The sequence below is a fragment of the Ambystoma mexicanum genome, chromosome 2p (assembly GCF_040938575.1).
Source record: "Ambystoma mexicanum isolate Mex_15411 chromosome 2p, UKY_AmexF1_1, whole genome shotgun sequence".
In the NCBI taxonomy this organism is placed as follows: Eukaryota; Metazoa; Chordata; class Amphibia; order Caudata; family Ambystomatidae; genus Ambystoma; species Ambystoma mexicanum.
The window spans coordinates 642,193,644-642,206,905 of NC_090923.1; the positions used below are offsets into that span (position 1 = coordinate 642,193,644).

General features: G+C 48.1%; 1 protein-coding gene across 5 annotated transcripts in view; it reads left to right on the forward strand.

The window, feature by feature from the left end:
* RNF123 (ring finger protein 123) overlaps positions 1 to 13,262 on the forward strand; it is a 3,033,138-nt gene that overhangs the window by 1,442,355 nt on the left and 1,577,521 nt on the right. The window lies entirely within an intron of this gene.

Genomic DNA, 13,262 nt, shown 5'->3' on the forward strand with positions numbered 1-13,262 from the left:
CTCTAACCTGAGCTTATTCTGTCCCAAAACAGCCCTTTTTTCCTCTACAATGATGACTGTTAACTGCATTGCTCTCTTTATACCACATACACATTCTTCGCTCTGCTTTGGAGGGCTGTGTTTGGTCATATAATTGTACAGTTTGGCCCATAATATTCTTGTGGCTATGGCAAAGCTTGCTCATGCACCAACTGAACAGCTTTCTCCAGCTAACTCCACCACACGCTATGGTCTTGCAACAATTGTAAGCTTTGCCAGTCATTCAAAATTTTTTAGTATTTCTCTGTTTTACTGCTCTTCCGGTGCGCAGACAGTAAGGTTTTGCATTTTCAAATCACAGCTCAAGCCATCCTTCATCAGTGATCCTATGCTCTACAGTGGGGTTAATCCTTGGTGATTGGCTTACTGTTTTCCCAGGATCTATAGTCTATTCTCTGCTTTGATGGTAATGTTTTATTCGCAAATTCTTTTTTTTTTTATCTAAGTACATACTTGCAGTCTGTGGTGATGCCAATCGTGACAGTTAATCTGCTCTACGTTTCTCATACTCCCCCTGCAATCCTCATATACTTGACCATTTCTTAACAGATCAACATACCCACTCCCATTCTATTACATCCTTCGTATTCTTGTCAGTAATTAGTAGTTAAATGTACTGGTTTATGAACCCAATCACCACAATTGTCTCAAAATCAGTATTATTAGCAAGGTTGTGCTGCTATCTACTAATTCACATTTCTACATCCCTTTCCATCAACGTATTCATTATGTGAAGGGATAGGAAGTCGTGATCCTTAACTACTTGTTCAAATGTCTTTGCCCCTTGTATGCTTTGCAATAATGTTAAGGTTTGTGCATTCACTAATTGTACAGCTTTTTGCACTTGTAATAATGCAAAGGTATTCCCATTTTCTAACCATTTTGCTATCCCCAGGCCGATGCACATAACCCCTGAGTGATGGTAAAGATTTGCCATTTGCTAACTGTTTAGTTTACTCCATTTAACTGTGCATGTGGGTCTTGTGGTTATTGGAAGAATGCAGCTTTCTCCAACGTAGCATATTCCTTTCCAGCTTGAGTAAGACTTAGCAATTTGCTAGCTTTGCATTACCCATACTCCTACATCCTGTTCCCTTTTCTCCATACTGCATGGGCGTCCCTTGCTATGGCCGGGAGACGGAACCCTTTTCACCAGAAAAATCACCTTCCCCTTTAAATTTAGATGGGCGCTGGGGCGCGACCCTTGGAGCATGCGCTCCCCTGACTGCCCACCAGCGCCACTCCTCAGTCCTCTTTTCCGCGTCGACGGGAGCGGACCGCTTTCACCAGCGATCCTCAGTTCGGCCTCCGGCCTAGTAATTCACATGCTTTTCCCCGGAGAAGTACTTTTGTCTTCTTTTTTATTGTCTTTAATCAAGGTACCTCTGTCCTCTGGCACCACGCTCCTTCCACGGAGCATGTCGACATCACCGGGCTTCAGCAGGTGTCCAGCCTGCGAACGGCTCTTACCTACGTTCGACCCCCACTCTTTGCCTCCGCTGCCTTGGCCCCGACCACGGCTGGGAGGGCCGCTCTGCGTGCGACGCGCTGACACCACGTGCTCTGAAGAACAGAATAGCCAGGTGGAGAGCCCTTTTCAGAAGGTCGCCTCCAAGCCCGAGGCAGGGGCACTGTTTTCATCCACACCCCGCAAGGGCGACTCCTTCCCCAGGAAGCGCACGAGCGGGAGGGACCTATCGGGTCCCAGTACCAGTGCAGGTACCAAGGCTGCTTCAGCTACCAGCCACCAGGCAGTGGAGTTGCAAGATCCTACCAGTGACTACGCTGGGAGACCGGGTTTCAACCCGTGGGGCTACACCCTAATACTGGACAGATGTCTGAGGGGGCGCCTGTACGCAGCACTAGTGGCGACACAGCCGAGGGCACTCCGCCTACCAGGCCCCGACCTGAGGTGCAGGGAAGGCCTCAACTTACACCACCAAGGGTCCTGGAGGAGGCAGGGCTTGGCGGGGCAGGCACCACGACACAGACACTTGGCATGCAGCCTGACAAAATGGCCAACGGGCCAAACAAAATGGCGTCTCGCCCGACACATCCCCCTTTGGGGACCAGGTAGGGAAATGCATTTCCAGGTGGGACTGGTCATTGCCTGGCACATGGCCTGCGGCATATCCTTCAGCCTCGCTGGGCAGATACGCCCAGCATACAGCAAGATAGTGTGCCCAGGTCTCAGCAGGGCCCACTCCACCAAGCACTCTGCCGGCCTGTGAAGACAGGTTTTTTAAAAATAATTGCTGACTCTTATGAGGTCTACGTAGATGGGCATCATCCTCAAGTATGTTATCGGGAACATGCTCCATCTGGTACTGCCACTAGCACCCAAGGCCACCCCGCCCTTGGGTCCAGCTCTTCCGGGTCCAAAGCAGCTCCATCTGCCCGCGCCAGTGCCCATGACACTGCCTCCCATGCCTCTGCCAATCACAGCAGCCCTGTACCCAGTGATGCAACAGCCTCCCGCGCCTGTCGGTACGCCACAGCTACCTGCGCCCAGCCCTCCTTCAGCTGCACCGGACCAACAGGACACTTTAGTGGACACGGATGAGGAGCAGGACCCAGACATGCCCTCGTCGGCCAAGGCTTTTCACGAACGTCTTGCTGGCCTGGCTGAGTATTTGGGGCTCCCTTAGCCTGAGGCCGAATAACCAGAGGCGGGGTTACTGGCAGAAGTCCTCACCCTACGCCCCACGGCTAGAACAGGGATTCCATTGCAAAAGGACATGCTGGTGCTTACAAAAAAAGGATAGGTAGGTGGATGGTTTCGGCCATCAAGGAGGCTTTTGAGGGGCAGCACAAACCTCTTCCAGTGAAGATGCATGCCCATGCAATTAGAGCCTGGGCCATGGCTGTCGCGTTCCAAAGGCACGTACCGTGACAGGTTATCAGCACAGCGGTTACATGTGCTACAGCCTCAGCCTTCTGCAAGCACGACTGCTTGGATGCCGGTTCCAGGTCGGACGCAGCATTTGGTCAGGCAGTCTTAAGGAGCTTGTTTTCTTAAGATGGGCAACTCTCCACCCTGGGGCTACATTCAATTGTAATCGTCCATAGTCCCCTTTCCTCCATACGTCCCACCATCCTCCCCCTAATAAAACTGGTATAATTGGGCAATGTTAATATTGTCGACGTGTCAAAGGGGACTGAGGAGTGGCGCTGGTGGGCAGAGTCAGGGGAGCGCATGCGCCCAGGGCCTTGTCCCTGCACGCATCTAAATTTAAAGGGAAAGATGATATATCTGGGGGAAAAAGTTTGTCTCCCGTCCCTAGTGAGGGACGCCCATGCAGTATGGAGGAAAGGGGACTATGGACTAAGGAGTACGTTAGTCACTGTGTTGAGTAACTTATAATGTTGTACCTGTTACTCATCCCAGTCCCCCATGATTAGATGAGTCCACCTTCCAGACAGAACACACTGTTGCTACATTAGTGTTTTTCTAGCTCCTCCCACCGTAATTTTGTATTTGTATTTATTTGTTTATATAGCGCTTTACACCAAAGCGCTGCACAATTGAACAACTTAATACATGAAAAATAAACAATATAACAGAAGAAGCAAATTACAATATGAATCAGTCAACAAAACAGTAAGGAGAGCAATTAACTGAAGGGAATAGGGAGAGTAGTGGAGTAGGACTGTGTGGGATGGGGAGGGGTGAGGAGGAGAAGGAGCAGGGAAGGGGAAAAGGTGAAAGTGGGGAGATAGGGGAGGGGAGGGAGATATTCAAGGGGAAAGATAAAGGAGGGAGGGGAAGCAGGAAAGGGTAATGACTAGGAGGACATCCCTCCTAGTGACCCGCTTGTTTTTGCTGATGTTCAACGGTAGCAGTTACTGTTTCCCATCAATTTCAGAAAATCTAGAGCAGGTTCGCCTGGGAGATGGCCTTATCCTGGGCAGAGATGTTTTATGGGAGGGCAAAAGGGGCACTTGCCCAGGGCCCCCAACTTGGAGGGGGCCCCACAAGGCTGCCTGATCTAAAGAAGTAAGATTCCTTTGTTCACCAGACTTGCATAGCACACATCAGGATATTGTATTCCATGGTGCTGATGCTCAAAACCTATTGCCTGTCTGTTTTGGCAAGTACATTCTGCCTCGATCAATTCATCATGTAAGGCTTTCTGTGTTCACTGCGGTATATATAGTTTGTGTGTTCCTTGCAGCACAACTCCTGTAGCATTCTTTCCTTCCTGTGGGAATTATGTTGATCATGTGCAATAGTCAAATTTGAAATGAATACTGGTAAATTGAGTGCCACAATGGTTCAGAAGTTAAGCACTCATTGCAGTGATGTGTGTTCATATGCAAGATTAGAAGAGCACATTCTTGTAAGGCTGGCTGAACCTTTCCTATGTCTGATGTTTATAAACCTGCCTGCATATTTACTTGGTTTAGCAGCACAACAGGTGCTATTATCAGCAATATACCTGCACTTTATAGGGGTTCCTATAAAAACAAACATGCCATCCTTATGGTGAAGGTCTAGAAATTGGTTTGTTTAGATTGGGTGTTGTAAGACTTAGGCAGTCACCTCCAACGATGAGCTTAAACTGTTAGTCCAAGAGATGAATAAGTATCAGAATTTGGAACCAAAGCATTCATGCTTGTATCCTGGCTTTGCCAGCAGTCAATACAGTGATCCTGATCAATCATCTTATATCCCGTACATTATTGTACTGTCTTCTGTGAAGTTCGCTTCCTCGCATGCTGGTGGCATCGTTTAGTCCATTACTTGATCTTTCTTATTATGTAGGCCATTTGAATTGAAGGGGTGGTAGACAAAAGGGAGCGGACCACATGGTGAAGGACTCAGGCAAGCATATTTTAAAGTCTGCTCGTTTCACACAAAAAAAAACACTTTGCATTTTTGTAACAGTTAAAGGTTTTTCTGCACGTTTATAAATGGCAATTTGACAAGCCAGTGTTTTGTAAGTATGTAAAGCTTTAAAATACAAAAGACCAAGCCAGATTAAATCTGTTAAATCACACTGATTGGTATGCTGGTACTTACATAAATCTCTTGATGATGGAGAGAATGAAGCTAGAATCATTCTGTTACACACTTTTTTAAAAATAAATGTTTTTATTAGTTAAATTACAAACAACCAACAACCAAACTTGCAGTACATGTTACAATATTACAAAAATGTACCAGTTTAGTCAATGGCTACTGCATTTCCCTTCCCACCCTCCCAATTGAGCCTACTCTGTTTCACGCTATGCTTCTCCACCTTGCGGCGAGGTTCTCTCAGCCATACTCTCTTCTGAGTCCTGGTCGCTCGACCAGTTCTGTGCAGGCTCAAACAAATTGGTCATTAGATGTTTCCATGCTGTCAGGGTTTCTGCTTTTTTCATCCCCTCCAGTATTACTAGCTTCCTGCCAAACTGTAGTTTCAGCTTCTGCCCATTTCTGTAGGTCTTTCCAAAATATTTCTATCCTCTGCCTTTGACTCGCCTTCCATCCCATAGCAATTCGACGCTTCGCAAGTATATATGCCAAATCTTTTAGTTTGCTTACGTGTTTAAGTTTACGTGCTCTTGGAAACACCCCTACCAAACATTCCCATGCTACCTCAACATTTATCTGTATCCCTTTTTCTTCTAATTTATGGGCTGCTTCCCCCCAGAATTTCTCTTATTTCTGGACATGCCCAGAACATGTGCGTCATCCCAGCGTTTTCCTCGCCACATTTAGAGCATGTTTGCCGTTCTGCGTTTTTTAAATTTAGCTACCCTCTGGGGTGTCATATAGGCCCTAATGGGTTATACACAGTTGTATTTGCTGTAGTCTGGCATTCCTTGATACTTTCTTATGATACCCTGGGGCCCGCTCCCACATCCCATCACTCATAGGGGCACCCACTTCTTCCTCCCAGTCCTGTTTTAGTTGTGCCACTTCTTTCCCCACTTTAGATATCACCAGCTCGTATATCCTGGCTATTTCGTGCCCTCCTTCTGCCGTATCCGATATCATTTCTATGACAGGGTCCGGCTGCTCCTCTAATACTATTTCGGACCATGTCTCTTGTAATCACTGCACCATCCTGTGGTACGTTATATATTGTCCTATATGCAACCCCGTTTCCTCCACCAGCATCTCAAATCCTTTTATTCTCCCCTCTTGCCATATGTCTCCCATTGTTGCTACACCTACTGATTCCCAGTGCTTCCTAATCGTCTTTCTTAATTGGCCTTCATTTCCCATCAATGCGACCAGTGGTACCTGCGGGGAGCACGGACCTGGGTTCCCCATTATCTGACTGCCATCCCAGTGTCAGCATCCCCGAGCGCTCCTTCACATCTAGTTTTGGCAACCATATAATTTCTTTTAGGAAAAATGGTCCACACTCCTGTCTGAACAACCTAGATTCTGTAGTTGGATCTTCGGACAGCCACTTTGCCACGGATTGCAGTTGGCTCGCCAAATAGTAGATCTCATAGTTTAACAGTTTTATTCCCCCCTTCTCATACGAATTCTGCAACTTCCAGAGGGCAATCCTATTCCTCGTCCCATGCCAGAGAAATTCCCTGCATATGCTATGAATCCTAACAAAAAATCGCTTTGGTATCAGTTACGGGATGTTCCGAAATAATGTAACAATCTCGGGAGCACTACCATTTTCAACATTGCCCCTCTTCCGATCATTGCTAATGGTAGCTTTACCCCAAATTTCATGCTATTCTCAATACCCTTGACCGCTTTGTCAGTATTATGTTGGTGCTCTGCCTCCACCGTGTGGTAGATGTCTATCCCGAGATATCTGAACATGGTGACCTCCCATGGTATTTGTAGGACTGGTAATTGGCCCTGTGGGACCCCTACGTACCTACCCAGCGGAAACATGTATGATTTTTAGGGGTTCACTGCTATACCAGATAGAGACGCAAATCGCTCCATCACTTCCAGGATATATTGGAGGTTTTCTTCTGGGTAACACAAGTATAGCAGCATATCATCAGCGTACAAGGAGATTAAGTGCTGCTCCCCATTTATGTTAATTCCTATTATGTTATACTTTTACCTTAGGTATATCGCCAGGGGTTCCAGTGCCAATATATACAACATAGGGGACCATGGGCATCCCTGTTTAGTGCCCCTGCTAAATTGCCACCTCTCTGATATGATTGCTCCCGTTTTAAGCCTTGCCAACGGTGCGCTGTATAGCAGTTTGGCCCATTTAAGAAAGCCAGGCCCTATCCCATAGCTGGTCAGGGCTGTAAGCAGCCAAGGCCATTTGACTGAGTCGAAGGCTTTTATTGCATCCAATGACACAATTGCAATTTCCCCCGCGTCCCCTTCCGTGGGTTCCATTACTCAATGTAGTCGTCTGTGGTTGTTGGATATATTTCTATTTGGGACAAATCCAGTCTGATCAGGGGTATTAGTTTATCGATGATCCTTTTCATTCTGTTTGCTAGGACTGCCGTAAGTATTTTGCTATCCTGATTAAGCATCGACAGCGGTCTGAAGGATACGCAATCCTTGTCAGGCTTATTGGGTTTAGGGAGCGGTATGATGATTGCCTCTCTCAGGGACTCTGGCAATCTTCCCATTTCGTATGCCTCATTTAACATTGCCAGTAGTGGGGGGAGCACCTTGCTTCTGTGCATTTTATAAAATACGCTAGGGAGTCTGTCAGCCCATGGGGTCTTGCAGGTGGGTAGCTGTTTAACCACCTCTACTAGCTCTTCCAGGGTTATCGGGGCATCTAAATCCTCCCGCTCCTCAGCACTTATACGTGGCATACCTATATCCTCCAGTGTTTCCCTTATTTCTCTGTAATCGCTTCCTCCTTCATCCCCATACAATTGTTGATAGTACTCCAGAAATGTGCGATTCACCACCTCTTGGGTGTCCACTATACTTCCATCCTCCCTCGTCACTGCTCTGATTGTAGGTCTGGGGGTTTCACTTTTGTATAACCATGCCAACACCCTCCCTGGTTTATCACCTCCCGCATGTTGTCTTTCCACATACTTTTTATAGTTTAAATTACATAGTCTCTCCGAGTCGTGCACATCTCTGTTGCAGCTTTAGTGTAGTCTCAGCGTCCTCCCTGGTGTTACCCCCCTTGCCCAGCACTGTTTCTAGCTCTTTTTCTGCTTCCTGCAATTCTGTTAATATCCCACCTTGTAATCCCTTAGACTTAGCAATGGCTATCCCCCTTATTACTACTTTGAAGGCTTCCTACAGCATTCCAGCCGACTGAAGGCTTCCAGTATTGGTCTCAGTCATTTAATATTTCTTCTCATAGGTCCTCCTTGAACATTCTATCCTTGAGTGCCTCCGCTCTGAGGTGCCACGTTGGTATCCTTGCTCTCGGGGGTCGGTATTGCCACAGTAGGATCAATGGCGAGTGGTCTGATCGGACACTCACTTTATTTACTGTCTGTACAATGTCTGCCATTAGCTCCTGTGTGACGAACATATAATCTAACCTAGTGTGCAGGTTTTGTGGTGCCGAATAATGTGAATACTGTCTATCCTTCGGGTGACACAGCCTCCATGCATCCACAAACCTGAATTCCGTCAGCAGTGTCTGCAACGCCCTAGCAGCCGGGGTAGATCTATTTATTTTGTCATCTGATCTGTCTACTTTTGGATTTAGTGTACAGTTGAAATAGCCCCCTCCCCAAATCACTGCTCCCCCCAGGTACTTGCTTATTTTGTTGTACAAGGTTCTAGAATATGCCACTGTGTCCTGATTTGGAGCATATGTATTTATGATACATAGTTCTTTATTTTCCACCAATCCCCTTATTGCCACCATCCTCCCATCTGCTTCTACTGTAGGATGTAATACCCGGAAAGGGACATGTGTTGCTACCCAGGTGATCACCCCTCTGGCGTAGGCAGAATAAGTCGCACCCACAACCGTTCCCTTCCATTTCTTCCGGATCACCTCTAATTTTTCTTTTGTGAGGTCTCTTGTATTAAAGCTATGTCTATCTTCTGCCTGCGCAGGTACATCATCACCTTATTCCTCTTTAGATAACTATTGAGCCCTCTAACATTCCACGTGATTATTTTCCGGTCCCCCATGTTCAATCATGTCTCGCTCCTCCCTTTGCAAGTCTCCAGATCTTATTTGTAGGCTGCCCTTTCTGAGTGTAGGCTCAGTCTCCAACTTCAAACAAACCCACCCCTTTATCCTAACTACTACTCCTGCCCCACCCCCCCTATAATGCCTCAACTTCCCCAACAATGCCCTCAACTCCCCTCTATCCCCTCCCTACCCGTCCCCAACTTTTGCCCAGCTCCATCCCTGGATCTCCCTCCCGCCTCCCTCCCAATCCCCAACTTTAGCCCAGCTCCATCCATCTCAGGCCTTCCCGCATCTGGTCCTACCCTGTATGTCGGTGTTAGGAACCCAGCAGGAGGTTGCCGCACTACTGGCAACGTAACTAATCTATCTAGTGGGGTATAAGATGGGTCCTCTGTGCTTCCTGCCTGTGGCTTCAATACTTTCTACCTGCCTCAAATACATCCCGACTTCACCCAGTTGCATGCAAAGCTATATTCAAGTCCCATTGTCGTTATGTATACAGCACCTCAATGTTCTGGGCCAATTCTTCCGTTCCCGTCTCTGCTCCCGCTTTGCTCCTCCGCCTCCTGTGGGCCATTCTGTGCGTCCAGCCAGTCCATGGCTTCTTCCGGGGTCTCAAAGAACAATGCCTTGTTTTTATGGAAGACTTTCAGTTTTGCAGGATACATCAGCATGTATCTGAGGCCCACCTCCTGCAGCCTCCTCTTAACTGCTCCTAAGTGTAGTCGGCGTCTTTGCACCTGGAGTGTGTAGTCTGGGTATGCGGTTATTGCCGCAGATGCTCTCCTTATAGTGCCCCCTTTGTGAAAAAACTCCAGGATTCTTTCCCTATCCCAGTAATTCAGTATTTTGGGGATGATTGGCCTTGGCGGCGTGCCCGGGCCGATCTTCTTGACAGTGCACGGTGGGCTCTCTCCACTGCGAATCCCTGGGAGAGCGCCCCTCCTTCTATCTCTTGCAGCAGCATGGTTTCTATATAGTCTGTGGGGTTTGAGCCTTCCTCACCTTCCGAAAGCCCTACGATGCATACCTTGTTCCTTCGAGCACGGCCTTCGGCCTCCTCCGCTCTGCCTTCCAAGTTGTTCACTTGCTGGCGCAATATATGGATCTCTGAGGCGTTCGCCTTGAAGGTGGTGGTGTTTGACTGGACTTCTTTTTCTAACTCACTTGTGCGTTCGGCTATCGCTTTGACATCTTGTTGCAATAGGTTGACGTCCACCTGTACAGCGTCTATCTGGAATTCAAGTGAGGTCTTGAGATTTGCCATGGCTGCTTCCAGTTTAGTTTCCCACTAAACTGGAAGCACTGACCTTCAAGTCTGCTATTGCCTCCAGGATCTGCCTTTCACTTCTCATCGGTCCAGTATCCATTTGTGGGCTCTTCTCTTTGTTGCTGGTTCCCTCCGTTGTCTGGGTTGACCTGGCAAATTCGTCCATAGTGGGTTGCTTCCCTTTAGTTTTGGGAAGTTTAGATGCCATTTCAGCACCTGCTGTCGTGTTCTTCTTGGGTCTAATAGAGCTGAGTGTCCATTGTTCACGCTGCACTGGCTCGGCGCCTCTTGGCTTCGTGCCACGGGGGTGATAGCTGCTCTAGTGCCGTCCAGAGTGTCTGACCAGGTGTTCCCGCTCCGACGCAGTGGGGCAGTCCTCTAGCCCTTAGTAGAATTCTGGCATTACCCTGTTGCTGCTTGCCCAAGGTTGGCATTCATATGGCCCGCCTCCCCGAGGGTCCGTGGCTTCTTCAGCAGCGTTTATCATCTCTGTGCGGTGTCACCTGCCTAGGGGAGCCTTTGTGTTCGCTCCTTGGTCCCTGCTGCTGATGCTTCATTTATGTCGCGTTGCGGCTCTGTTTGTTATGGTGCTTGCTTACTACGTGTGTCTGGGTCGGCCTGATCCCTTCAGTTGTTCTCCAGATCCTCGAATTCTTGGGCTTTCCCTTGCAGCTCTTTCTGTTGTGCAGCCCTTGCATGTGTTGTGCTTAAGATTGCCTCCGATGTCTGCCAGGCACCCTTGCTGCTCTGTTCTCAGAGTGTGTGCTTTCCAGGATCAGCCCTCACGCCCGCACCTTCGTGCCTTGATTCCGCTAGCAGCGTTAGTTTTCGGATCACAGGGAGTGCTTCCTCTCACTTCTATCTCAGTTCGGGTGACTCAATACGGTCACCAGGCACCGCCAGCGACGCCACCCATCCTGCGACGCCGAACAATCCTCGGCCCGGAGTATGCTACCTCTGGCTGCCTGTTTATGACCCCCGCGTAGACCGCAAATCCTTGTAACCTTGGTGCTGTGGCTACAGTATCCGGCTTCTACGGCAACGCCAATTGTGTTATGTTCCGCGTCCCATCGTTTTCCAGGCTGCAGGATGGGATTCTATTCCATCCTCGCTACTTTATCCCTCCCAACGCAGTCCTTTATACTGGGCCTGTCGCCATCTTGCAGTTCCGTCGCCTGGACCCTGCAAGTCTTCTTAGGCTCACAGCCGTCCAATATCTCCCCAGTTCTGTGCGCCAGTCTAAGCGTTTGGCTCCGCTTATCTATTTTCGTGTGGAGCCGCTGATACTGTTCGTGTCATTTCACAGGGATTGTTCAGGAGCGGCTGGACCTATATAGGGACACTTCTTGTTGCCTGGCCATGTAACCTTGCACCCTGGCTCAGAACGGTAGTTGTCTACTGTGATTCCCTGGTCGGATGTCAGCAGTGCTTTGTTGATGCACATTATGTGCCATGCCTATGTCCGCTCCATTTTCGCTCCTCGCTGCCCAAGTTCTTATGGTTATGCTGGGCTAATTCTGGCTGCTCTCGGGAGGGTTGGGTTCGCTCGAACTCGAAATTCCGCTTCTGTTTGCTCCGTATGCTGTGTGATGATGGGAGCTGCACCGGGGCCCTACTGCCTTCTATGGATTCCCTCTTCCAGCCGTTCTTCCTGCAGCTTTGTTTTCATTACTTGCAGAGCGGGCGCCCACTCTATCCAGCGTGCTGCGGCTGTGCTTGATCGTCTTTATGTGTATTTTCACAGCCGCCGTTCTGTAATTCTCCGATAGTTCGCATTGGGCGATCCGGAATCATGTGCTTCGTTGTTTTGCCCTCTGCGTTGCTGGGTTTCCGTATGTGTTTTCGTTTTCATGCACAGGTGGTCTCCACTGTCGACGGGTCCGCGGGGGCTCTGGCTTCCCTAACTACTGGAGTCCGCAGAGCCCGAACAGATGGGTATCGTGTTCAAGGGCCATTACTCCGCTGCAAGTTTAACGCTTCCTCCTCTCTGTCGGCCTTGACACTTCGTACAGTCCTGGAGCCGCCGCCATTTCTCTTTGTTCTTTCTCGTGTAGCTCTCGGCACATACCTTCCTGTAACTCTGGTTACCCAGCTCTGTTTTGCACTCTACTTCGATTTTCACACGGACAGCCTATTCATACTGCAGTAGCTTCATTTCTGGCCCAGATGCTTGGGTGTCCGAATGCATTCACGGCAGGATCTTGGAGGATTACCAGGCGCTTCTGAGACACACGTCCTATTCCATGGCTACTTAGCCACGCCTCTGTTACACCCTTCTATAATATTTTGTTTTTTTTACAATTGTCATGTTTGGTAATGTGATTGGTGTACTTTCAAAGTCAGTTTTATAAAATGAGATTATTTTAGTTCATGGTAAGAACTGGTAATGAGTGTTCAAATGCAGAAATTGCACAGTTGGCACAAATCCCAGATTCACCCCTTAACCAGTTTGTGTAATGCTGGGCATCTAATATCTAATTTAATCTTGTATTGCCAAGCCTCTCAAAATTGCCAGTCCCTAAACCTTTCAAAATTGTCAACCCTTCAGAGAGATTTCCTTCTCAGGGTATGATCTTCAAAACAGCCTGACTCATGGTTTTACTGGCTGTAGTGTTGCTTCCGCTATAATAGTGAACATTGATATAGTGCACGCCACAGGCACTTTATTCTTTTGATCTCTGATGGCAACAGTATTTGAAAACCACATCCCACTTATAATCTCAGTCCGTCTGCATACTGACACCTTCCTGCTAGTTTCTAATCTGCATCCACTATCCATGCTATGGTATGTGTAGCTTTCTCCTTCCTACAAATTGGTATGCTCTATCCATGCTTGAGCACATTTGCATTGTGTGAGGCAGCAAATGTGAGTTCTCTGTCTATTGTGGGTTACA